The sequence below is a fragment of the Myiozetetes cayanensis genome, unplaced genomic scaffold (assembly GCF_022539395.1).
Source record: "Myiozetetes cayanensis isolate MyiCay16 unplaced genomic scaffold, myiCay2020 scf4, whole genome shotgun sequence".
In the NCBI taxonomy this organism is placed as follows: Eukaryota; Metazoa; Chordata; class Aves; order Passeriformes; family Tyrannidae; genus Myiozetetes; species Myiozetetes cayanensis.
Window position 1 is genome coordinate 22,042,683 of NW_026087631.1, and position 27,350 is coordinate 22,070,032.

Genomic DNA, 27,350 nt, shown 5'->3' on the forward strand with positions numbered 1-27,350 from the left:
GCAAAGGTTGAAATGACTCAATCTGAAACAAAATGTAAAGTAATTACTGCTTGGAAAAAAAAAGATCATGCTGACATTTATAGGCTGCAGTGATAGTATCTGTCCCTTAGTAGGCTGACATAAGAAGCCTTGATTTCATCCCAAAATGATTTTTTTTTTTTGTTTGATATTTAGGATAGCCTTTATTTAAAGGTGGGGGGCAGCAAGATCGATTGCCTTAACTTCAGTTGTTATGCAGAGAAAAATTGTCATCCCAGAAAGGTAATCACATATGCTATTGTTTATACATATAATTGGCCTGGAAAAGCATGTTCTGCAGATAGAAAAAAAAGAAAATCCTGCTTTCACATCAGGGTGGAACACTATGCAAAGTGACAGATTGCCACAAATAGCATTCAAACCTTGCACAGTAGTGGTTGATTTTTCTTCTGGGGAAGAGGGGGAAGGGATGAAAGCTATGGAATAGGATGGAAAAAAAAAAAAAAAGAAGACAATTTTGTTCAACAGCCATAGTAACATACCCAGTGGTTTCTATTCTCCTGATTGCTGCTAAATGAACCTGATCTTTAAGATGTTTTTAAAGTCACTGCCTCAAAGGGACATTTTCTGTTGTTGCCATCTTGTGCAAACACCACTTCTACTAAAGTGGCCTTAATTTGAATTGCTTTGAAAGCAGACCAAATAATCTGCTAGAATATGGTGTGGCACGATGCATCTCTTCTTTGTGCCTTTAGTACAACATAGAAAATGAATTTAGCTTAGAAAAGGACAGCTGAAGTCTCTTTTCCCCTCTCCCACTGCAATATATCTAACAAAAAAGAATAAAACAGACAGTGTGCTGTGATGTCAAGCCCATTTCAGATTTTTTTTTAATGCAAAATATGCATTTCTTCAAAATATTGAAAGTATCAGGGCTGAACAAAGAAAAAAAATACATATGTATTTCGATATTGAACCAAGCATTGTTAGATGCAGAATAGCAGGGCTATTCTCTGCTGCAGTGTCCAGCAAATTGCATGACCTGCTTGTTAGGCTTGACAACAGTGTTTTACCTAACAAAGGCCTCAACAGCTCAGAGCAGCAGAGGAATGTCAAAATGAGCACATTTCACACACAGATGTGTGACCATTATAGTCTATAAGAAGATGCATGGGGTGGAGGGAAAGAGCTGGGTGCTGGGAAGGCTAACAGTTAGCAGTAAGGACATGGCCCTACTGACCACATTTAATCAACCCTTCTGTAAACAATTCAACATTTTCATTGTTCTCTAAAAACTAATAAAGAGAAACAAGCACTTTTCATTCATCTTGAAGTAATTTTCTGTCAGGTTTGAGCCCCTTGTGACTTACAACTCGTGCATTGCTAGCTGTGTGATACAACAACTATTTCAATTTATTTTACAAACTCTGGCCATTCACATGTCAGTTAGTGTTCACCAAGCCGGCATCTGAAATTGTGCAGTTAACGAGTTTTACAACATTTCTATCAAGAGAAACTGTTTAGCATAACTGACTCTTAAGGAGTTATTATACCTCTAAAAATCCATTTTAAGGGGCATTATTTAAATAAAATAGAAAAACGGTTCACTGCCTTTTAAAGGAGCTACAAAAAAGTCCATCAGATCCAGTGCAGTAATCCTCAGCTTAAAGCACTCTTGAGAGCACTTCTGGGAATTATCAGCATAATGAAATGTTTTGTGAAATGTCCAGATAGATTCCTCTACTCAACAATTTTACTACACCATATTTATTTTCCTCCTAGTTTTTAAAGAAGTGAATTACTTTTTTGAGGTGATGACTCTACATTTTGTAGATTAATTGAACACTTTTTTGTCAAGGCTGTAATATAAATGAGGGGTTTAGACCGTGTGCAGTCTATATACATTTGCACGGAAAAAAAAAAAGTCAAGCCCTTTATGCTACTCTCAGTTCTAAAAGGGTTAAATCACAATGAGGCTTATGCAGATTTGCATTTCTCTTGTACCACATTTTTCCCATACTCTTAAACAACTTATACAGTGCACTTATACAATGGCGCTTAAAAAATGTTTTATTGAAACAATTCTTAAATTACTCATAAAAGCTTATAAAACCGAAATTTGTTTTGAAGTACTCTGAAAAGGAGAAATTTATGAGTGTTAATTTAAATAATAAATATCTGTCTGTTAACTGTGGCAACTAATGATTCAAAACTGCTAATACCAGCAGTCTGTAATGGTAGAAAAACTGCAGCATATATGTGAGTTAATCTCAGCATCTTAAACCACCTAATGGGGTAAACCCCACATTTGCCATGTAAATTACTCAGTGTTTCTGCCTAAAATGAGCTCTGGTAATAGAAAATTTATATTGTAGTACAACTACAGATACAGTAGGCACAGTATGTGGGTGTACCTATGCAACATGCACACAGTGGCAACACCTACGCAATGTCCTACCTGGTATTATTTGTTCAATATTAGTTGCATCTAGTTCCATTAAAAGCCTTAGTGTTATGTGTCAGGAAAAAAAATTGACCCAGGTCTTGGGAGTTTTTAATACCCATTTGAGACAGCCCAATTCCATCATCCCTGGAGATTGTTGGCTAGATACTCAGTAACTTTCATCCATAAGACACCTAGACAATAATTTGTCGTTTTGGCACCATCTCAGTGGAAAGGTATAACCCCCCCTAAAGGTATAAACTTTCCACAATCACTGCGGGCTGTAGTACAGCAGCATTGCCAGACGAGCTGTCTCCCAGGATGTACCAAGAAATGGGTATAGGATGGCCTCCTGGCAGTGCATGTAGGACTGGCAAAGCTATGATTGATCAACTGTATTAAGTGAGATAGTGGAGACTTTACTAACAACTGAGCTATCTCAGTTTTTCAAGATGTTAAGTGTTTTGGCACTGCCTATACATATTAAGTTTTAAGCAGACAGGCACTGATAGACCTGGATGTTCCATGGTTAAAGTAGTGGGTGTTTTTACAACTGAAAGCTTTATTGAAGTGGTCATGCTCCTTATATAATGATAATAAATAATGGCCAGTCTTCACGAGCGAAGATCCGGGGAAGGTCTTTACACCTTCCAGCCTGCGCATTGGATTTTTTAGGTGAGACACAGTGTGCGCGGAACTGAGCCCACCCTTTAATCCTAAGGTTCATCTGTTGGGGCCAAGCGAGCTTGGACGGTGGCAGCGAGGTCCTTAGGACGTAGGTGGGTTGCCTTTAAGGGCTAACGAGCTCCACCTGCCCGGGAGTGGCCCTGACCGGGAATCGAACCCGGGTCTCGGCAGTGACAGCGCCGTGCCCTTAACCACTAGACCACCAGGGGCTCCCTGTCATGCTCCTTAGTACTCTGTTTAAAGCCTTGGCATGGCAAAGCACATAAAACAGGAGAAAAAGGAGTAGGATTTTAGAAATATATTGCTCAAATTTATGTTAGCATCACTGCAAAACTTAATTACACTTGAATAATCATAGAATCATAGAATATGCTGAGTTGGAAGAGGCACATCAGTGTCATTGAGTGCAACTCCTGGCCCTGCACAGGAAACCCCAAGATTCACACCATGTGCCTGAGGACATTGTACATCTAATCTATACTAAGGGTCATTTGGTGTAATTAAGTTTTGTTTGTTCCCTGTTAACATGTATCTAACATGTAAATTTCTTTAGACTGGGCTGCTAAAAGGTAGGGAAGGATGATGGCCACCAGATTTCTAGATACTAAATATTTTGGATGCTGACGTTTGAAAACACCCACTGTACGAGGTAAAACTGTATCCTGCTCCAAAGAGCAATGCAAGGAGGGACAGACGAGAAGTGGATACTTGTTTTGTACAAGACTGATAACACAGGCAAAACAATTGAAGGAAGAAAAGAGTGACCTGAGCTTAATTCTAATGACACTTTTCAGTCATATACATTCAGTCTTCGTTGGTTTTTCCTTTCTGCTTGGTCAGCTAGTAACTGTTGCAGCAGGAGTTGGAAAGATCTATAGGAAGGAGGTGGAAATGTATCATTATGATTGTCCACATGGTTCCCCCATATTTATAGAATAAATCTCCACTTTAAAAATCCCACTTCTTTCTGCTTCTTGGCCTGAAGAGGATTTTGATGAGAATTCAGAGCTGCATCTACAATCAAGGATACCAGCATGACGTCTGAAATTAAAAAGAATGGATAAGACCCCTTCAGCCATGAGCTGGGAAGATGCAAAAACACCTAAGTGGAAGGCCAGGATAGGATGCTGCTTGACTGCAGTCATACATTTCAGCACAGTTAATTACTGTATTGACCATGAGTTTAAGTACCATGGTAGCAGGATTTCTTTGTCCCCCTATTATTTTACATAATTTTGACCAAAATGGAAGGAAATATTTTTCAAGTATGTACAGAGTTCTGGAGTGAAGGTCTTTTCTTGTTGGGGAAACTGCTATGTAAAACCGAAAAAGAAAAGAAGACAGTGAGGTTTAGGTATGGCATGTTTATCTGTTAAAAATGAAAACACAATAGCCAATTTCTTGTGACCAAAGACCTGATGCTTGTTCCACTGCTTTTTTATTTGTTCACACAGGTTCAACTTTTTGCCAAGAGTTGTTTTGAGTTTTCTTTTTTTTTTCTGAAAGGACTGGTTTTTCCCATGCAGGTAACATACACATCTAATTTAGAGGAGACTGCAGTATGATCCAGAGGTACACAAGCTTGAAAGGGTCTAAGCTGAGGTGCAAACTCTGAGAATTCCTTCCTGTGGTCCCATGTGGAGTAAATGCCCTACCAACAAGCTGTGGGTAGTAAGCAGCTGGTTCATTAATTATTCTACTAAAAATTAGCTTGGCTATCCTTCAGCTCACACTGAAGTCTACAGTTTGAACATCTCAAAGCTCTAAAATATGAGAGAACATTATTATTTTAATCCTGTCCTATAGGAGCAGCCAGTGTTCTGGTTCTGCACTGTTGGGCTAGCTGTTTTCCGTCCTTATTACCAGAAAAACACTTCCCTTATAAGTAGCTGGGGAACATGGTCAATGGAAAGCTGTATAAAAGTACTCAGCCTTTCTGAGGGATTTGTTGTCCTTGTTAAACCTTTTTTGCACCACCATGACTGAACCAAAAGAAGAATGCTAATGGCACTTGACATTATTTAAGACGTCATAATTTAGGTTTAGGTAGATGAGACTTCAATTTATCATTTAAAAACATTAAATATCATAGAGAAATAACCCAAAGCCCGAACAGCTGCAACATCAAAGCTTCTGTGTAGTGAAGAAATAATTTCTATTCGCAATCTCGGTCCTAAGTTGGTGACAACTTAAACACTAAGGTCCCTCACATTCAGCAAAATTATGTATCAGGATAATGAGACTCAAGTCTGCACCAGTATGGTTCTCCTAGAAGTTATGTCAAAAAGCCTTGTTCTGAAATACTTGTGACTTTTGATAGGAAGAAGTAAAACATGAAGAAAAATTACAGTAAAAAATTACAAATTTTGTTTCAGTTTTTTGTATAGTGTCAAGTGACTTAGGCCAGCTTTCCTTACCTTTTTAGACATGATGACGCAGTTATTTGCCACATGTTCAAAATTCAGTCATAGACTTTTAAACCAAGATCTTTTACCAGTGAAGTTGAGTCTGATTGACATAATCACATCTGTAAGAGCTGGACATGCAGCCTGCCTCTATTACTGCCACAGCTCCATATAAAAATTAAGGCACTACATCAAGCTTATTCTCTGTTGCTTTTTTCTACCCTGGTTTCCAAGAAACAGAGTTTTTTTGGTCACAGAAAGGCTGTGTACATGTCTGAATAAGTTTTGAACTCATTAGCTATTTGCAGCTGAATTGCTAAGGGAGTGGAAGAGATTATGAACCTAGAAGCAGAGCAAGAAACTTTGCATTGTACCTCACAGTGGTCAGGTATATTCAAATAATGGATATGGCAGCTTCTTTCCCATCCCACTGATTTATTAATACCACTGTAAGTTGCCAGGTGTTTTCTTATTTGTTTCTGAATTGTTTCTGTATCACTGTTTTTGCCCATGGTACTTCACCTTCTCTTCCTCTTTCAGCCAAATCAGCTACCACTGTCAGCAAAAAGATGTGTTTCAGCCTTATGTTATCAGTTGCTGTAAAGTGCAAGATTAAGTTTGAATTCACTCAAAAACTTGCTACGTTGTTTTTAAAGGGTGGTAAAAAAGAATAAGTAAACCCCCCATACTTCTGTAACCTATTGCACCAACCACAGAAAACAGAAATAATGTGTGATTACCACTAAATAAAAAAAGTCCACGAACACTATCTACCACAATAGGCTGTCAAAACCACTATATAAACCAGCAAAAAAAAAAAAAAAAGCATAGTGCATTTTATGTTACAAAAGAAAGAGGTGAGTGAGTATAAAAAAGAAGAAACATCAGAGTCTACCTCTTGAAACTTGAAGTTGGCTTGGTATACTGGAATCTGGGAAAGACCAGCACCTTAGTTGACACAAGATGTGCAGTCACATCCATTGAAAGAAATGTTAGGGCATCTTTTCTGAGATGAAATCACAGGATCACAGAATATGCTGAGTTGAAAGGAACCCACAAGGATCATCCAGTCTAACCCTTAGCCCTGCACATGACCATCACCATAAGTCACATATCACCTGGGGAGTCTTTCTGCTGTACCTTCTGCAACTGGACTTGTCTATCTCGCATTGGCCTTTTTAGCCATCAGCATGCTTGTAGCAAGTGTGGGTAGAACCCTTCTCAAATCTTCGTTCGCGAAGTCTAGCCATGATGATGATAAGTCACATAATGGGTCTGAAAGTATCATCCAAGTACTTCTTGAACTCTGTCAGGCTTGGTGTTATGACTGCTTACCTGGACAGCCTGTTCCAGCACCCAACCACTTCACCTCTGAGTGAAGAACCTTCTTCTAAGATCCAGCCTAAACCTACACTGACACAACTTCAGGCCATTCCTCTGTCAATGGTCACAACAGAGAAGAGATCAGTGCCTACCCCTCCTCTTCCCCTCACAAGGAAGCTGTAGACTGCAATGAGGCCTCTCCTCAGTTTCCTCTTCTCCAGGCTGAACCCACCAAATCACCTCAGCTGCTCCTCATACAGTGTCCCATCAAGGCCCTTCACCATCTTTGTTACCCTCCTTTGGGTACTCTTTAACAGCTTAGTATCTTTCTTATATTGTGGTGCCCTAAACTGCTACAATATTCAAAGTGAGGCTGCCCCAGTGCAGAGCAGAGAGGGACAATCCCCTCCCTTGCCTGGCAGGCTACTTTGCCTGATGCCCCCAAGGACAGACTTGGCCCTCCTGGCTGCCAGGGCACTGCTGACTCATATTCAACTCGCCATTGACCAGGACTCCCAGATCCCTTTCCACAGAGCTGCTTACCAGCATCTCATTCCCCAGTCTATATATACATCCAGGGTTGCCCCATCCCAAGTGCAGAATCTGGCACTTTTTGCTTGGTGATTGCCCAGTCCTTTAATTTGTTGAGGTCTCTCTGCATAGTCTCTGGTTTTGTCATCTGCAAGTTTGCTTAGTATCACTTCTAGTCCTACATCCAAGTCATTAATGAAGATACTGAAGAGCACAAGGCACAAGAGGGAGCCCTGTGGAATGCCACTGGTGAGAGGTTATCAGTCTGATGTCACCCCATCCACTGTTACCCTCTGTGCTTAACCTGGGAGCCAATTGCTCACCCACCACCTTTTTTGTTTATCCAGCTGTATGTTGGACAGTTTGTCCAGAAGAATACTATGAGAATAATTCCCCAAATAATCTTCTCCATAACTTTACCATGCAGTGAAGTGAGACTAACAGGCCTGTAGCTTCCAGGTTCCTCCTTGGTCTTCTTGAGAACTGGGACAATGTTTGCCAGGTTCCATTCAGCTGGGACCTCTTTGGACACCCGAGATTGCTCAAAAGTCATGGAGAAAAGTTTTGATATGTCATCAGTCAGTCTTTTTGAGGATTCTTAGATCAATCCCATCAGTTCCCATAGATTTGTAGTTATTCAGCTGGAGCACCAGATCCCACACAGTTTCAGGGTCCACTGTGACGAGGTCTTTCTTGCAGTCATGGTACTCCAGCTCAGGGCACTGCGAACCTCTTTGCCCATCATCTTTTGAAGAGGGAGGCAAAGAAAGTGCTAAACACCGCTGCCTTGTTTCATTCCCTGTTTGTAAGGTTACTACTTCCTATTGACCTTAATATATTTGAAAAAACCTCTTTTTATCGTCCCAAACATTTCTGGCCAGCTGCAATTCCCGTTGAGCTTTGGCTACAGGAATTTTCTCCCTACAGTGGCAGCAGCATCTCTGAAGTCTTCTCATGTCACCTAGACTTGGGCATACACCTTCTTTTTTTGACACCTAGGACAAACACTCCTCTGCCATTGACTGTTTGTGAGTCATTTGACATGGGTTGGGTATCAGTGTGGCAGCTCTGGAGAGTAACCAGCCCCACAAGAGCTGTCAGAACCTGAGTTGGGTGGAGGTGCAAAACAGAATCTTACAACCCATGTGATTTAGTAGATTCCTGTCATTAAAATTGTCTGTGACCTGTTCTGGTGTATGAGAAACTTATGACAGCAAAGTGACAAGGAAACTGGGCTATACGTCCCTGGGGTAGACCAAACCTTTGTCACTTTAGTTGGCAACAGAACTGCTGAGATACATTTCCTCAGGGAGAAGAACACCGTGTTTGTTTGAACACAGCCATTTTCTTTAACGAAACCAGTATTTCTGCTTTCACAGAGTATAGGATTCATATGCTTTCATCTCTCTGTGGGGAATTTTCTTCACATGAATTACAATGGTATCATTGATATGGTGATTTTTGTGAGAAGGTCTTGCAGTAGGTTTACAAGTCAGGTAGAAACTCTAGCTAGCAATCACTTGAGCAACAAATAATATCTTTAATGTCCTGGAATGCCAGTGCTTGATATTTCAGGATCAGCTTTTATTTATCATTCTATATGCCATCTACCTGCCTCAGATGATCTGTTAGCTGTTCTTTACAGATGAAAGGCAAAAATAAAAGTCCTACTGTATTTTAGAGGCACTTCAAACAGATATTTTTGCATTGTGAATTCCACACTACCTTTAAAGAAAAAATCTTCTGAAACAGAAGAGAGAGTGAACCCTTGCTAATATTTGGTCACATCTCAGAGTCAGTAAAAGCCTATAATCATAGCCACATTGTGCCATTCCTCATGGGACAGGCTCCATTTTGTGGGACCTAACCTAAAACTGGGAAGGTGTCTGTTCCTCTACTCCTGAAGACAGTGTGACGTGACCAACGTCAAAGAGAAGTGCAAGAGATTTACCACTATTCTCAGTTACCAATGTCCACACTAAATAATCAGATGAACTGAGTCAGATGTCTCAAGTGCTCTGATCACACCAAGGCCAGTACATGTTGACTTTAATGGGTTTGGACCAAATTCATTCTGTCAGTGGAAATCTGAAACTGGATAATTTAGTAGTTTCCTAATGATCTATGATCTTTACTACTCCAAGAAAAGGGAAAGAAAGGGGAAGTGGAAAGATTTTCTCTTAATTGGTAATTGCTTCTAAGAGTGTTCCCTTCACTTTAAAGACGTTGCAGTACTTCATGTGCTTTGGCAGTATGGCTGAGGGTGAAACGCGTATTTGCAAGATTCATCTGTGGCCTACTAACACAGGAACTGAGTCTGTGTTAGACCTTGAACAACAGGTCAAATTTAGATTTCAAAATTTCATAAATGTGAGGTAACCACAACATAAAAAGGAAAACTGCAAGAACCAGAAGAAATTGATCAGTAATTTGCTCTGTCAAAACAAGTGTAAGTAAGAAAAGCACAACTTGTAGGTTGTTTTTGTTGTGTAATTCCATTTGAAAAGCTATAGGGAAAAAATTGCCCCTTCAAATATAAGGATGTAGATCTGTGACACAGGGCTCTCCAAAGCAATTTGCCCAATTCCCTTAGGTGTATTTGCCAACTGTACATCAAACTACTCACAGTTGCAAACTATGCTACAAATTTATCACATCATTTTGTTCTGTGAGGCAGTAAGTACCTACTAATGTAAGTTGTTCTAAATGAGCTATCAAAGAAAGAGGAGTAACTTTCTAAAACATCCTGGTGTTTTTCTCAAATTTTGTAGTGCTGCAGGTGTCTAAAATGTGTATCCATTTACCTAACTTATTTTACATTTATTTCATTAAAAAGAAGGAAAAACTTCATGTGGACTTTTAAATAAATTAATTCTAGTTTTGTACTAATTTATGAATTTGGTTAGTTATTAAGTTTTGCTAGATCTTAGATGAAGTTTTGCACACTTATAAAGATGTGTTCTTATCAAGCTAATTAAAATAATAAATCAATTTTAAAATGGCAGTTGCAAAAGTGCACCTATTACTCAACCTGAGACAGGGTCTAAGTCAGGATGCAACTAGAAAGTCAAGTGGCAGAAATCAAATGCATATCCATTACCAAAGTATACCTTTTTTTTATCACAGCTGTGTTTCAAACTGTTTCTGTGTTAAATGATAAATATTTTTATGTGTTAGATATGGTTTACCATAGAATAGGTTCATTCTGGGTGTCAAAGGTGGAGGTTTGGCTTTTTCAAATTTCTGCGCAATAATTCATATACAAATTCTGAAAATGGAACTGCTAAAACATCAGTGATTACTATACAAAGAAGTTAAACATTACAGCTAATTTTCTCACTGAAATCTAATCCAAGGATTACCAACAATGGGGAATCTGTTTTATTTGCATTTAATTTGTACCTTCACACTATTATCTCCCATGTTTTAGTTTCAGGAAATGTGGTTCAGGCTATTATAACCACATTTCATGCTGCAGTTGCACTGTTATTTGAGCTCTATGCTTGGAAATGACTTACTGAAAAAATAAAGGCAGCATACTTTATTTTAATTATACTAGAGCTGTGTCTAAGTACAGAGAAATAGTACAACATACATTTAATATGGAGCACAGATTAACAGTTTTATGAGGCATAAAATCTATCTATATCATTTTCTATTTACAAATCAGTTATATATCTTTCAAGAAAACAAATGCCTATAGAGTAAAAATGAATAAGGAGATTGTCAAACTAGCAATCATGTATGCAGTAAATAACATCTTAATTGGTCTAGAATGCTGGAGCTTGATTTTTTTGGAACTAGGTTTTATTTATTGATCTATATGGCATATTATTTTTGCAGTGATTTGTACAAGTCTATTCCCTTTCCTCGATATCAGATCCATGTATGGCTTTTTACTGCAAATCCCATCTGGGGAAATAGCCAAGTAACAGAAGAACAGTTGCTTCGGGAAAAGTCATCCATTTAAAAGCTTTCACTGAGGCAAGGATAACTTCATAGTTTTTACACTTTGTCTTCTGATAAAAAAGAAGGAGACAGAGGGGAAGGGAAGAAATGCTCTTATTGTGCAGTTGCCACATGATGCATACTTCAACAGGCCTTTACTCCTCACTGGTTTGGCAGCAGTAAGAAAACAAGGAAGGATCCCACGTACTCTGGGAAATGTCTATGTTCTTATGTTCCCTTTACCAGTGAGACTAGGAGACAGCAATGGGTATGGTGGCTTTTAGACATGTTCCACAAGTTCTGGATTTGGTTCTTCTCAGGAGAATCTGTGCTTAAAATCCCTGCGATGCTTCAAGTCAAGTGGCACTTCACCCCATGCTTTGCACACTGTCATGCAGCTGAGGACTGACAAATTCCATCTTCCTCTGCCAAGGTGTCTGGTGAGGAATTCTTCTCTTTGCTGAAACACAGGTGTTGACTGCTTAAGTCAGTACTAGAGGAAGAGGGAAATCTCTCAATGACTCTCTTGCTCCTTATAAAAATGTAGCTGGAAATGTCACCCTAGGGGCGTGTTTCTTCCCTTAAGATTATTAAAGACTGGCCCTTAAAAGTACTACTGCTGTAGATGATGGAGAAAAAAGTTTACAAACAGCAGTGCTGCACTTGCTTGGCTTCTGCATTTGTGAAACTGATGTTCTAAACATGGAAAAGATCGTGCTCCGATAGCTGTCATTGCTCTGGTATAACCTTAGCTGTTTGGAAATGAGCTAATTAAATTTTTTGGTGTGTCTTTTAGAGAATACATTTGCATTTGACATAATTAGTGGTACGCAGATCCAGCTATATCCAGGGGGAATCTCAAGACAACTGCTTTGCTGACTATTAGTGCCTAATTTCTGAATGTCAAACCCTGCACATCTTAATTTCTAGAGAATAAGCTCAATTGAACTTTCTCCCAGTTATGTAAAAACTGCTCAGATAAAACCAAGTGGACACCAATGTAATGAATGTGGTTATTAAATTGTTTCAACTGAAAGAACCCTATTCTTACACCATCATAATGGGAACAATTTATCCCCACTGATCAGCCTGTCTCTTTTTTCTGAGCTCTCTTTGATCTTGAAGCATATTGCAGTGGTGTGTCCTATTGAAAAGCAAAACTGGGGCAATTTTAATGCTTTTGTACCTTACCAGTGCTCTATTTTTTCGTTGTTTAAAAATAGCTGTTAATTATAAGTGCAGTTTAAATGTCTCAAGTGACCCAGAAATGCAGGTTGGAATGAGACAGATTGTGTGTCTCGTATAAAACAGATGTACTTTCACAGAGCAGGCTGAATTCAGCCCTCAATATGTATCCTTCTCTAAGGTTATTTCAGTCAGTTATTGAGTTTGTCTAGCATTAAGCTATAAAATCCCACACATTTTGAACAATGAAGACAAAACTTCAGCTATATTTACCTCAAAAATAAAAAGCCACTTTTTCTGTGTGAGGTATTTTGCTGGTAGTGTTTGATGGGATGGGGGCATTTCCCTTTGACTCCAGAGACTCAGGAGACCAGATACCTCATTTAATCTCCACCTCTTCTGTCTGTTGATGTAATAAGCCCATGCTTTTAAAGAACGTTTAGTGGTAATAAACTTTCAGGAGTTCTTCTTACTTTGACTGAATTAAGTACTCTATGAGAACGAGCCATACCCTGCAGATATAAAATTTCAATCTTTTTCCTGTGTTTTGAGTGGTTGTAAGTAGTCTTTTTTTTTTTTCTCTGCTGCCAACAATACATTTTAATTCCTGTCTGTGACGAGGTTCATCAAGAGAAGTCTGAAAAATAGCATGCAAATTAAATTAAGGTAAGTTAATCATTTAAATGAAGGGCCTGAACAAATCAGTTATTTATATATCTATTTATTTATATGTTGTTAGCAATTTACAGACATTTCAATTCAGCAAAAAGACTAGATTTCAACTTTCCAATTAGAATAGGCTGTCAAGTGCAATGAGTTTGATGAGCTCTCCCCTGGCCCTGAAGATCAGTGGTACAAATTTCAAAGCCATGAAACTGAATGGGTTAATAGTGAAGGAAGCCAAAGATCAACTGAGCTTGGATTATACATTCAGATGTCAGTCACTAAGAGAGACTGACACCCAGCTAAGGGTTGGATGTTGTGGGAAGGATTGGTCTGTGAGTGTGGAAGAATCCACCCGCTCTGCAGCTGAGCACTAAACCTCATCTAAAAGAACATTTTAAACTTTTTTCTTCTCTCTTTGGTTAATGAACAACACCTAAATTTTGCTTCTTCATATCACCTAAGAATAAGGCAAAAAACAAAACAAAACAAAACAAAACAAAGATAAAGATTCCCCTTCATACCGGATTCCTTGGCTCACAAAAACTTTTTCTTAAAAACCCAGAATTTTTTCATTCATATGCAAACACTTACATCCTCATCTAGTCAGATATGCACATGATAAAGAGAGAAATATGCTCATTTGATAGTGGGAGTAAGTATGCTATTTTGTTTTCCACTCTCCTGGAAATAATTTTCAATTAATTACTTAGAAAATTTCTTATTAATCTCAGAGGATATTAAAAGAATAAATTGGCTATGATATATTGCTATTCTGTGAGTCCAACTTCAAGACATGACACAGATCTCACTAGTTTGAAACATCAGTCCCTAAAAGACCTCACTGATTATATCTGCCTCTGGGAACTTTCACTTTTATGGAAACAACAGTGTTTCCTTTAGCTATTCCCACTTCAGCACTTCACACTACAACAGTGGAAAACAACGGATTTGATAGTAGCTGAAATGGTTGCACACCTATACTGGAAACAAGAAAACTAACATTTGGCAAAAAGGGTTTGTCAGTTATCACTATCTTTCCACCTTTTTGGGACTATATTCTGATGTATAAAGGATTTCTCAAGACAGAGATGTCTTTTTTTTCTACTAAAACTCCGTGGGCTTTGTTTTAGCCTGTAAATTTTCAGTTTTATTCAGTGAAGGACCAGGACTAAGCCTCAGTTTAAATACATGCATGAGTTAACTGCCTCTTTGACAAAGAAGTGCAAACTCATACTCAAACATATATTTAGAATTGAGTGCTATGCTGATGTGGGATGGACACACACTTAGAAGTTCTCTCTCAGTGAGAACTTTAATTTGAATTTAGGTGAAAATATTTTAACTGCACTCAATATCTCCTAAACTGTATTGGTAGGGGAATTGTACTCAGTGCAAGAAAGCTGTATTTCAAGCGTGGTTTGGGTCAACATTACTTTTTGTTTTTTAATTTTAAATTTCCTTTCTCTAATAAGTGACAGTGATGATGTTACCATACTAAAATCAAAGCCATTTGATATATGAGGTAATGATTGTTTTGTGGTGGCTTTTTGTTGGTTGTTTCACCTTCCCCCCAGCCTCCTCCAAAAGAATGGGCAATCAGCTTAGGAAAGATTTTCATGTTTCACTTTTCATAGAAATTGGCAAAACAGAAAGTTTGTGTCTCTGAAATGAACAAATATGAAAATAAGGCGAGTCACAACATGTGAGGGGAAAACACTGGGAAGCAACTATCCATGGAGGTAGAAGTCACAAAGACTTTTCTGAAATCCACAGGGAAGACAGCACAGATCATCTAAATAATAAACACACAGCAAAGAAAAGTAGGCTGCAAGGTTAAGAGGTAATAGTGATAGAGGACTCTGTTGCTTTAGATCTACCTTCATGGCAACAAGTCTCTGTGTGTAGTCCTAAACTGGCCTCTATTGAATGGCTGAACTCGCTTTATGGACTAGTAGTTCTATTCAGGCTTGGCAAAGTTCATGCAAACATGTTGAGTTTTTGCATGGTAACATCAATTAGACTTTTAAAAAAAGTATGTTAAACAATCTTTTAGTAGATTCCTATATGACAGGGAAAAATTCCCACTCTACTAGGGAATTCATTGTACTTGCTGGGACTAGTCCTGTTATGATTTCTCTGCTTATTTCAAACATAAAACAGAACAGTTGTATCTTGCATATCACAGAGAATATATATATGTATATAAGTGCTTTCTATATTCAGTCCTTGCATTTACTGTCATAAATTGTAATGAGTGAACCTCAAATATTTGGAGACTTTTTTAGATAGGGTCTCACTGATTTAAATATCCATGATCCCTCCAATGAAGTCATCTTTCTGCTCAACATCAAAAAAGCTTTTGCTGTCATCCTTTGTCTCATTTCAGAGACTACACATCTGAGGGCCTTTGGAGTAGATCCAGAGGAGTGGAGCAAGAACAAGGTCAGGGAAATACGACCCATGAAGAAACCCCAAACTGAGGCTGCTCAGCTCCTAGAAATGAAGACTGCCAACAAGCATGGTTATGGTGTTCCCCTGCTGAAAATCCTGGTAAAAAAGAGCAAAGAGATTCATCCTCTCCAAACAGAGAGAATAGAAAAATTAATTATAGGCTTGAGCTGCCGAAAGGTGGAATCAGGCTGGATGTAGCAGCTTTTTTTTCAGAGATGGTTATGGGAAGATACCACAACTATGACAGAGTAAGATGTAAAGGGAGATTAGACAGAAACAGTTTTTCTACTTTGGAGATGCATCTGAAGTGTTTACACACCCTTTGACTGTATTTTCTCCTAACAACTTTCCTTTTCCCTTACCAGTAACTCATTGCATTTCTTCCTACTCTAACACTTCCAAATAAAGGTTTATTGCCTTCCATAAAAGGTATTTATCAGTGTGGTGCTTCTTTCCTATACTTCCACTTCCCTTTTGCAGTTTTAATCTCTCAGTTGCAGCTATCTATGAAGATGTAATCAATAAATGAAAATAAATTGAAAAAATACAATGTGAGGAGGTGAATTGGATTTTTGGTGGCCTGCCAGTTGGTCTTTGGATTTGTATTTACAAGTCTCTCATAATCAGCTATTTCCTGATTTACATCTTGTACTCAAACCCAAACTGATGGTCTTAAACTTGGTGTCAATGTTTTAGCAATAGCTACGTGCATAAGAGTTTTGTAGTTATAACTGCTTTATTTTATATTTTTCTGACAAGAATAACATTTTGCTTTCATTTTTACCCACAAGTTCCTTGGCTTTTACAGTGATGAGGAGCTTGGAGACAATTTCATGCTTACATTATGCTAAATCCAAAACTGTTTCATGTAAACTAAATAAACTCTCCTCACATGAGGTACTCTCCTTCCCAGAGAGTGTCCTAATGGACTAGCTTCTTTTGGTTGTCTTTAATTCTTCTCCTTTGCTTTTTTCATCATACTTTGCCTCTTGCTCTCTAGTTTGATGAATTTTGTTCTTGGTGATAGACCTGCTTCAATAAAAAGATAAGAAAATATTCTGAATAAGGGTTTGCATGGTAGATAAGGCATTTTTTTTTTCAAGAAGGAGGGCTTTCAATAACAGAGGCAGAAGATAGACTTCAGATCCAGTGGGCTTCCCATCACCAAGCTATTGTAGAAATGGGAAGGAATACCACCTCTCCATTTCCCTGCAAGGAATGAACAAACATTATGCTTTTGGTGGTGGTTAGTTTTTTGGGTTTTTTTGACCCAAAACTTGTGATAATAAATCACAACCATAGAAATTTTAATAACTATAACAGGAACAAATACTTATTAGGAGAAGTCAAGTCAATGATTAGCCATAATGGTGCGCAGACATTGCTGTCTCAGGCCCTGGGTGGAGGCCAAGGCAACGAGTCTGTAACATGCTGTAATCTTGGACCATACCGAACAACATCTGCGGTTTGATTAAAAATATATTTAGTTACATGCGTACTTTCAAATTCTTCTATGCAGTGGATTTATCATTACAGCTTTGTCCCATTTCCCAGGGCTCACGCTTCATTCTCCCACTCGCTGCATCCCATGGCTGCTACCAGCACTGGTACAAAATTACAGTGCTATCACCCACAGGTTTGTCAAATGTTGTTTCTCACCACGAAGAGAGCTGTGGGCAGAACTGCCAAACAGATGCTGTTTATTACCTCTTTTACTGTATTTGCTCTCTTTGAGAGCAAAACTAGAGAAAAAATGTCAGTAAGTTACACTATGGTTCTGTAAATTATATCCTATTCAAAATGGCCAGGAAATTTTTATTGCCCATATTTTGTGCCATGCTACCCTTTGAAAAAACTGATGTAAAGCTCAGGGTATTTTCCTAGGTGCTAAATCCACACTAATCATTGAAGGGTGGAAAAGAAGAAATTTAAATTTCTGTGAACTACAGATCCATTAAAATACTCAGGGATTTAGCATGATTGGACCTGCAGGTAACCAACTAATGGACTAACTCTGTAGCTAGTGATAAGGAAAATGATTCTACTACAATTCAAGTGCTTCATTACATCCTGCTGCAAGTCAGCATTATACATATTTTCTAAGTTTCAAAATGGAAAACATTCATGCAGTCTAAAGACAAAAGCTTTATGTACATCTTTGTCCACAGGAGATTGTGATACACTCTTTGATATTTTCTTGTGCACTGAAATTAGAGGACACTTTTGTTCTGTCACAATTCCTTATTGCCACTGAATATTTGGCTGCAGGAATCCATTCTCAGAGGTTAGTTTAGTTAATACATAATTGTAAATTAACTTAGTTGATTTAGTTATTTATATTACTTGTGACTTTTAACCACTATGTGTCTGCATGTAAATATTCAAGAAACAGTCCTGTTTCCACAAGATTAGAGAAGATGTAAGCCTGATACAGTGGACTTGTTTCAGTTTGATTTGCTGACTTGAGAAACTTAGGAAAACTTTGCATCAACCATATAACTCCTTTGTGCCTAACTTTCCTTTCCTTAAAATTATGATAATGGAAACACAGAATATCTTGTAAAGGGGTTCAGACAGAGATAAAAAATAAAAGCAAAGTGATAATACTTCCATAAAAGCAGTTGGGGTTGGATTACTGAGCTTCCACAAGATATAAATGAAGATTTTTTTACTTCTAATCACAGCAGTAGCTAATTGCAACAAGGCTATGATGAAAGTAATAGGAAGTTTGGGAAGATTTGATGTGGCAGTGTGAGGGGAGACTGAAAAGATCAAATAGATTAGAGGGCAAATGGAATTAAAATTTGATTTTGTTCTCCCTGGAGTCATGGGCAAAGCTTTCACTGACTTTATGAAGCATAAAGATCTAGATTCAGAGGATGACCAGAAAATATGAACACATATACATGAATAAATGGTATAAAGGCATTCAATCTGTTAAGGTAAAGGAGTGTCCTGTCAGCGAAACTGCAGTATAGGCTACTTACAACAGAGAAATTCCTGTCCTTATCCAAAACCTCTTACATTTCAGCACTGCACAAAGACCAACAGATCAAAAAAGGAAGGAAAGTTCTAAAGGTCAGATTATACACAACACAGAAAAAAGTCCTAAAAGCTGGGAAAATTAGTATATTATAGGACGTGACTTAAATCTAGAATTGTTTAGAAATTAAGCCTAGAATTTTGTATAAATTACTCCCAAGGTAAATTTTCTCTTTTGAGACTTAATGCAACTTTGGCTGTTTTGCCACTATCAAGGACTGAGAAGACATTTTCACCTATCTTCTTTTCTCATACATCCCTCAAGTCAGCAGGCAGTGTGCTTCTCTTCTGCTCTTTTCAGACAGTTTAGGTATAATGGATTTATTCCAATCATGAAGAACAGGAGATATGGCAGATATCAGAGTTAGAAATGTAATAAAATGAGTTATTTACTATTTCACTGTTTCCTATCATCACCGTTTGGCTCCTACATAAACTTTTCATTTTTAGACTAACTCTTGAAAGCTCTTAGTTTGTGTTGATGTCATGGGAGCTTGGATCTTACACGTATAACTGCTTGAAGTGTGTGGGACTGCCACACAGTCAGGTATTTCCATACAACAATTGTTACAGTTTCTCTCTGTCAAGGGTATAATAACATCTGAATCAGGCACTTGGATTAGAGTCCAGGGAAACAGATGTGTCCTCCAATACATTACATTATTATCTTTGGATTTCTCCCTTTTAAAGTTACTCAAAGAAGTTTTAAAATATTTTTTCCTGCAGCATTTAACACAAAGAAATGTTTTTTACATGTAATTTGTACATTGAAGGGGATCAAAAAAAGACTTGTTTCAATGACACATAAATAGGTGATGATAATGCTTTGGAATTATATTTGTAAAAACCTTACAGTGAAAGTTTCCAAATTGTTTGTGTGGGAGGAGAAAGGAAGAATAGTTAAACTAACAGTTAAAGTGAAACTACCCAAGAGTCTGAATTTTACAACATTTATCTTTACCACAAAACTGTAGAACTCATTGCCACAGAGTGTTAAGTTCAAAGGTATAATGGAAAACAGATGGGAATTTGATAAATTTACTGGGAATTGATTTGGTAATTGAAGGCTGAAATTTGCAGGTCTCAGAATCACCTAGGTGATTATGGAGCCTAGATCCCTTATGTATATGGTGAAGGATGTTCTTGCTTTTCTGCTAGGAGTCTGGCTTTCTGTAGGAGTCTGGCTGCTCTTGGAAAAGGAACTGCACAGTGCTTGAGTCAGTAAGGTCCTTCTGAACCCCTTACACTGTGCTGTCTCTAAACCCATTGAAACCTAAATCCACATAAGGAGATAGGTGCAAGGATATCCTGTGGGGACAGCAAGTAGTGGGAAGTAATACATGGTGTGTAATTTGGAGAAGGCAGAAATCAATATTCTCTTGAAGAGTGTGTGGTACCTTATGTGAAGGAATAGGCTTGAAATGATAGAAGGGGTTTTAAATTACTTGCTCACTGATTTTGAACAAGGTGTCTCCTTCTGTCTCCTTGCCTTTTTCCTCTCGTTTCAAACAACTTATGGAACTTGACAAACTTTAAAAACTAGGGGATCAAATGCACAAGGGAAAGAGGGTGAAGTCTCACTGAGTAAAGGATGGTAGGCAGAATTTTAAAGATGAAATACAGTTGATGAGACACAAATATCTTTTAGCTGGAAATAAAGACCACTATACTTTAAGTGCGTTCATCCAGTCCTAGAAAGTTGAAGACAAAAGGGAGGGCAATATTTTTCAGAGAGCTGGGTACAGCTGCCAGAACACTAGACCTCTATGCAATCAGAAAGTAGAAGTGGAAAATAACTTCCCAGAATTTGTCTCATTTTAAGTAACCATATATTAAATAATGCTGATCATCAGGAGGTTTTCACAAGTATAAGCAAATCACTGCCTTTCAGTTGGTAGCTTAGGAAGAATGTTAGCTTAGATCCTCCTAAATATGCTGAGGTAACCAACTGAGCATTCAAGAAAACAAGTTTTGAAGGCAAGATACTGCTTAAAAGTTACCATAGTATTTGAAATGCTAAATAATTTGTTTTACAGAACTCTGCTTATGAACAAAAAGAAAAGAGTGCAAAACCCACCTGGAAATATTAGGATAGTAGGCAATTAGAGACTGATTTCACAGTCTTTGTGAAACCAGCTTCACTGAAGACATGTGAATATGCCAAAGATTGTGAGTCTGGGTCTGCAGGAAGAATACGAAAATTAATGGGAGATCCAGATATAAAGGGTCCTCAGGCCAGAAAAAAGTTGGGAAAAATTTTCAGGCCAGAAAAAAGTTGGGAAAAAATTAATAACTTTTTGCAAATCATACCAGAGGTATTTCCTACTTTATTATTTAAACCCAGAGCCAGAATGAATGTATCAGCTGTCCCATATAAACCTGCTGAAGTTCTGCTTAGTCCAGTTACTAACCATTATACCTGGTAGACTCAGGAAAATGTACAGACTGAAATCTGATCCACCTAAAGAATAATTCAGTGCTCTCAGGCTGTTTCTAAGGTTTCTTCTTGGGAAGGATCTCTTCAAAACTGGAGGGAGAAAATAGGAATTATACAAGGCTATTCATGTCATTTGTGAGAGAAGAGGTAGTAAAACAAAAACTCACCACTCATCAAAACTCATGTAATTCCTATGTGTCATTTCTCTTCTTTCAAGAAAAAAAAAAAAAAGTTTGATTGAAGTACAGGCTCTGACTCTGATGTACCCTGATGCTGCACTGGTTTTACAAGGGTGCAAGTCACCAGAGTTATCCTGGGATCAAAGTTGGCTCCCTGACTGATCTTTGCTTCTCCTCTGTCTGTGAAAAATTGTTTGCAGTTTAGACTTAAACATTGTAAGATTTGATAAATGAGTTTTAACCTCAGGTCTCTTGTTAATTGAGATATCTGAAACTTCTTGTTTCAGTTAAAACAGCCATCTTCTGAAGGTATTTGGGGACCAAGTCTCATTCCAGTAAATAATAGTTCATTCAGTACCTATCTACTTGGAGGGTAGAGCCCGCTGGCCATATGATGGAATTACTACAACTCTTCTCATAAAAACTGCAGCCCCTTAGCATAATACAACTAACTCAAACTCCTAATGAACATTGGTTTTTTTAATTTCTGTGTTTCTTTGAAAAGTCTTTGTACCACTCGAACTGTGTTATTACTCAAAACCACTTCATTTAGGGACATTGTATTTCACAAGGACTACTGGGTGCTAGCTGGATCCACGGTGGTATCCTGCTGAATCTCCATTCTTATCCAACAGTAAATAGGAGACTGAAGAGTTCACTTTCTTTGCTGGGGAAGAAACAACGCAAATCACCCTGTATTTTACCCCCCAAAGACGTAGCTTTGATATAGTCATTGCTACACTGGAAGTTCCTAGGAAAGTCTACCTGGTGATAATTGATTCATACACTCAGGTTTTCAGCTGTTAGCATCCTGAAGGTGAAGATCAAAACAGTTTAATTCTGTAATGTTTCAGTCAAGTTAAAGTTGCATTTTGGGCTGTGTAAAATCTTTGCTTTATTTATTTGTTTATTCGCCTAGTCACTGTCATTAAGTATTATTAAGTAAATTAACAGATATAAATCAATAGACAAGAAATTAAATGCTTCCAGTGAGATAGTCATTTAAACACAAGTCACAACTAGAAATCAGACAAAGAGTTCATTCTTTTATTCCTTTCTAGGAGATTATAATATTTTTTTGGGTGTTAAAATTGAAGGCAAAATAGAAGTGCCTAAAACAATACAAAGCATAGTAAACACAATTTCTTTCAAAGCTATACACTTTCAAAGACAGTATTGTTTAGCTCTGTAAGGAATCCTCCACTTCAGAGATCTTTCTTTGTTTTGTCCAGAATTGCTGAACTTATTTTCAAGTGACTTCTAACTTTGTTAATTATATGAAAGTAATTGGATAATACATTTACCATTCAATAAATTGAGAAATGTATTTTAGCAGTGTAAGTATAGATTACTCAGTATTTTCCTTCCCAGTTTAGTATTCTTTTCATTTTCAATAAAAAAAATGAAGCTCTTGTTTCATACAACAGACTTCTTGCAACTGATTTGAAGACATGAGCAGGAGAGCCTATTGCCAGAGGGAACCAGCCCTAGCCCCTGTGCCCTGGGAAGGTAGGAATGCTAACCAAGCAATGAACACAATTTATTGAGCCAGACCTGCCCCTAGATTGCTGGCCAGATGAAACACATCTGGAAGCCTACTCATTGGAAAGGCAGGAATGGGCATTATTTAGTGCCAGAGATTTTTTGGGAATGGGACCAAATACATCTTCAGTGAGAGGAAACGAGAGAGGAAATGGTTTGTTATCCATAAAACGTGAGAAAGAGAGAAGTGAGTTGTGAAGGTGAGGATATGGCTGGCGAGGAGAAGAAGGTTTGTGTACAATACATGGAGAGGACAAGAGCTGCTGGAGTAGGATGTATCAACGAGTCAGCTCAGATAAGGAGGAAGCAAAGCCTGTGTGGAAGGTAAACAGTTCACAACTGAGAAGAGTGGCCTTGCCAAGAATAATAATTTGCAGATAATTATGGAAAAAGGTTAGCATAAATACGGGAAAAACTACAAAAGGCTCAAAACAGACCTAAAACCCCCCATTAACCCTACAGTTCAGCATATCACAGTTAACAGCAAACAGGAAGAGGAAAGATGGATGTTATATAATTAAGGCTGAGACAGTCTACTTTTTAATAAGTTTTATCAGACAAAATTTTATGTTAACTTGGGCAGTAGAGGTTGCTTTCATCCCAGAATTATATCACAAGTTGTTCAGTATTGGAAATTACCACTTATCAAGAAAAAATACCGAATACTACTGGTTCTAGGGACCTGTACTCAATGAATCAGCAAAGGACTTTAAACTCCTCATATTTGACATAAAGATTCAAAAAGATACAAATTAATTTAAGTATTAAAGGAAGACAAATCTTGCACAAAAATACACATTACATTAAAATATTGGGAGAAAAATTATAATATTGTACCTGATCTGCAGACGAAGTTAGTAGGATTTCATTTTCTGATGTGTTGTCTCAAGTACTGAAAATTACAAAGTTTGCAAGAAGGCAAAACCAGGACTTTATCAAAACAATTTCAAAACAGGTTGGAATGGAAGGGAGGAGTGTTAGGAAGTAAGCTTTGTACATATCTGTACACTTTATGCTGTGTAATATCTGCTCTACAGGGAAGAAAACGTAGGAAGTGGCATAAAACACTGTGTTTGGACTCTCTTCTGCCCCTCTATCACTGCCCAGTGGCAAACCCCCACCCTTTTGCATGCAGAAAGTCTCCCAGAAGAAATAAATGTTATTATGCATGATTCCCTTAGGATGATAACAGAACTAAACAGAATTGTTTTCCTTTCTAAGAGAGGACTCTTCTGTTTTTCACTGAAATACCAGGAGAATGAGCATCCTTACAGCATTTTAACAGGAAATAATGACAGAGGTAATTTCTGTTAATATTTCAATGTACTGCGGAATAAAAAAAATCTGCAAAGGTTTGTGCTGCTGAATATATACATACATATCTTTGGGTTTTTTTTAATACAACTTTTGACATGGAAAATATGCTATTAGCAAATGGATTCTTCTTACTACACTTTCAGATTTCACTGACGCTTAAAACAAGGTTTAATTCTTTTATCTCGGGGGGATGAGGATAAAACCATTTTCTGACACACACATCATTTTTTTTGGTGACATCTTAAAAAAATGTATGGAAGAAAAAGTGAGAGTGTGGGTATGTCATTGTCTTACTGAACATGTCCCAAACCCAAATACAATGGATAATTTTCTATTAAAATAGTGTGATAAAAGTGCTTATTTTTTGTGTTGCAGAGGGAAGGTTTGGTTTCATTAACACTTGTGGTGTATACATGCTTGAGTTACTTCACAGCCCTCTTGCCTGTTCACTGTGATAACAGCTAGAGGCAAACGATGGCCAGTTGTACAATGTTCCTTTGAATAATGTTTTACAGAAAAGACATCTGTTGTGCATACAACCCATCTTTCAAGGACTAAAAGAGGTGTTACCAACATTTTACTTCCTCATGCAAATCTCTAGGTTCCTCAAAGTCCATATGTATTCCATCATAAATAGTATAGTTTTCTTTGTGAAGACACACAGTTTGATTTGGATATTAAAGACATATTGAAATTCATACATCCAGACTAAGATATTTCTTCATCTGTAGGGCCTATATAAATATTGTTCTAAGGGAGATTCAGCTGAACCAGCAATTGGGAAAACTGAGTCCGCTGAAGGCAAATGCATTTCTTATTTCTACAATATTCATAAGTAAGGTGTGAAATTCCCCTTTAATGACATATTATTTGCAAGTAACTCAAAGCAAAATATTTGTGCTACATTCTGTTCACCTAACGCACTCCATTACTCCTACCACCTTCAAGGAGACTAATGTTGTGCATACAGCAAGTGGGATCTTTATTCTACTTGAGTCCACTGCCATTTGGTTTCGCAGTGACAGACCAGGGAGACAGTTGTATGCAGTAAGTTTAGAAGACATTGACTTTCCCTGGTTGTAACTGCTGTTATTATTCAGGTTGGTGCTGCAGTCTTGTGCAGCAATTTTGGCTCTGTAGCTGATCAGCTTTGGGTTTACACTGTTATGTATTTGAAGATAAAACATGACTGCCTCATTTCCTGCAGGGTCAGTGGTAAGATGATATGGCAATACTGAGGGGTTTGCAAACTGAACTAGACAGCAGTGCTGCAAGAGATGTCAGAGAAGCACCTACATTTAAATGAGCAGGAGGGAAAATGTCAAACTCATACACAGTTTGGTACTGACAACGAAATGTGCATTTATAAATGTAATGGAGACCAGTGGTTCCCACTGCTAAAAAGCACCTGATACCAGCCATTACCAGCCTTCCATAGGGAAAGGCCAGTGTTATCGTGGAGATTGAGTGCACTTGTGAGGAGAGAGTACTTTCCTCGGAAAGGCTACAGCCTTCTTATTAAATAATAATTTACAAAAGTTTTTAACCCCTGTTGGTTTCTATAGCATCTTGACATAAGTTGCTGAAGATTCCTTTTATAAGGAGCTTTCCAATATTAATCTACTTAGTATCTTACAGTTCTGCATATGTATGTGGGGGTTTGTAATTTCAGCTTTAAATGTGTATAAAATTTATTCTGACTTTCCTATCAGAGTGCTTCTCTCTTCAGTTTTCAGTGGAGTGACTGCAGTGGTTGACTGCTGCTGGGGCACATGGAGATAAGAGCAACTGCTGCTGAATCTTTCAATAGCAAGTACTCTAAGCCAGAGCTGCACTGAGCAGCAGCTTGGATGGGCCAAGGCAGCTGACTCAGGCGACAGAACTTAAAACATCATTATAATAATGAATTCAGACCTTAAATGGGCTGACAGTGCTGGATTTACAAATCCCTTCTAAAACACACAGGATTGATGCTGTACTTTAATTAGCTACCGGGTTGATTCACAACTTCCAAAAGTAGGTGTTGTACCATGCACAGATGCTAAAGCAAATAGCACCTTTGCAAGAGCCACTCTTCAGTCTGATGAAACTCCTTCAGCTTTCCAGGTTGGCTGTTTGTCAAGTCCACAGTGTTTGGTGGCTGCTGGTAATGGATTTTTTGTTTGTTTTGTAAAGAGTTTCATTCAAAGCTTTAAAGAACCTTGGCAACACTTAAGTGAGCACAGCTTACGGTGCAAAATGAAAGTTAGAGCAGCAAATGGTCAGGGTGTGCGAGCAGTCTGTGAGTTTGGAGGTTTCAAAACTCCAAGGCAATACTTCAGTTAGTTCACTGTAATGAGAAATAATTCTGTAGATCTAATCTGAATGCTGCATAGTGAAATGTTAATGTGCCTTTCGGTCTGATGAACTCACAAAAGAGTGATGCCAGCATTGTGTCAGCAGCGATGTTATACACATTATGATTTTTGCAAATACATCCGGGGCCTAAAAAAAAACCACCCTCAAGAGCCAAAAGACAAAAGAAAATGATGCTTCTTTTTTAAACAGGAATAGGCTATACTTACAAATCTATAGGTACATGAATAATCTTTCTCCTTTGATTCCTTATGTATTTTAGTAATCCCCATCTCCTTTTCTTCTTGAGCCTGCTGAGCATGTGCTCTGTCAGCAGAACATATACCTACCTCCTGCCCTGGTTTTCCAAATTTGTGTACTGAAACCAGCTCCCTAAATTCATATTTATCCATCCAGTTTCCAAAGCCTTAAAGACCCTGAGAAATACTTCCACACGTTTGACACCAGATTGGGTATTTGATACTCCTCAACATAGAAATAATGCTTAAAAGTGCGCCATAATTGAGGTGAAAATACAAACTCACCCAGCAATAGTTGTAATTGATGGCTTCTCAATCAACCATTTCATGGTGAGGAAAAATGAAACAAAGATGATAAATTGCTAAAAATATTTTAATCAATGTAGATATTGATTAAAAATTCACATTGAATGTTGACCATTCCCTCTTAAACACTGCTACAACCATTAACCGGAACATGCCCAAAGACAGAGTAAAAAGGAGTGAGAGTTTTGGAAACCCTCATATACCAAGAAGTGGCTGTATCACCAGGAGAACAATGAACTTAGCATGTCCTGTAGCAGTCCATTCCTTCCTGCATGTGGAGTTTCCTCTTTGAAAACAATGCTCTACCAAGAATGT

At 37.9% G+C, this 27,350-nt stretch overlaps 1 long non-coding RNA gene across 6 annotated transcripts in view; it reads left to right on the plus strand.

The window, feature by feature from the left end:
- Positions 1–16,393, plus strand: part of LOC126647261 (uncharacterized) — a 48,610-nt gene extending 32,217 nt beyond the window's left edge. For 5 of the 6 annotated variants that reach the window (XR_007630544.1, XR_007630542.1, XR_007630546.1 and 2 more), the window contains 2 exons: positions 11,212–13,167; positions 15,554–16,393. This is a non-coding gene — a long non-coding RNA (uncharacterized LOC126647261). The remainder of the gene's footprint in view (positions 1–11,211; positions 13,168–15,553) is intronic. The other variant, XR_007630547.1, reaches the window with a different exon arrangement.
- The last annotated feature ends 10,957 nt before the right edge of the window (positions 16,394–27,350 follow it).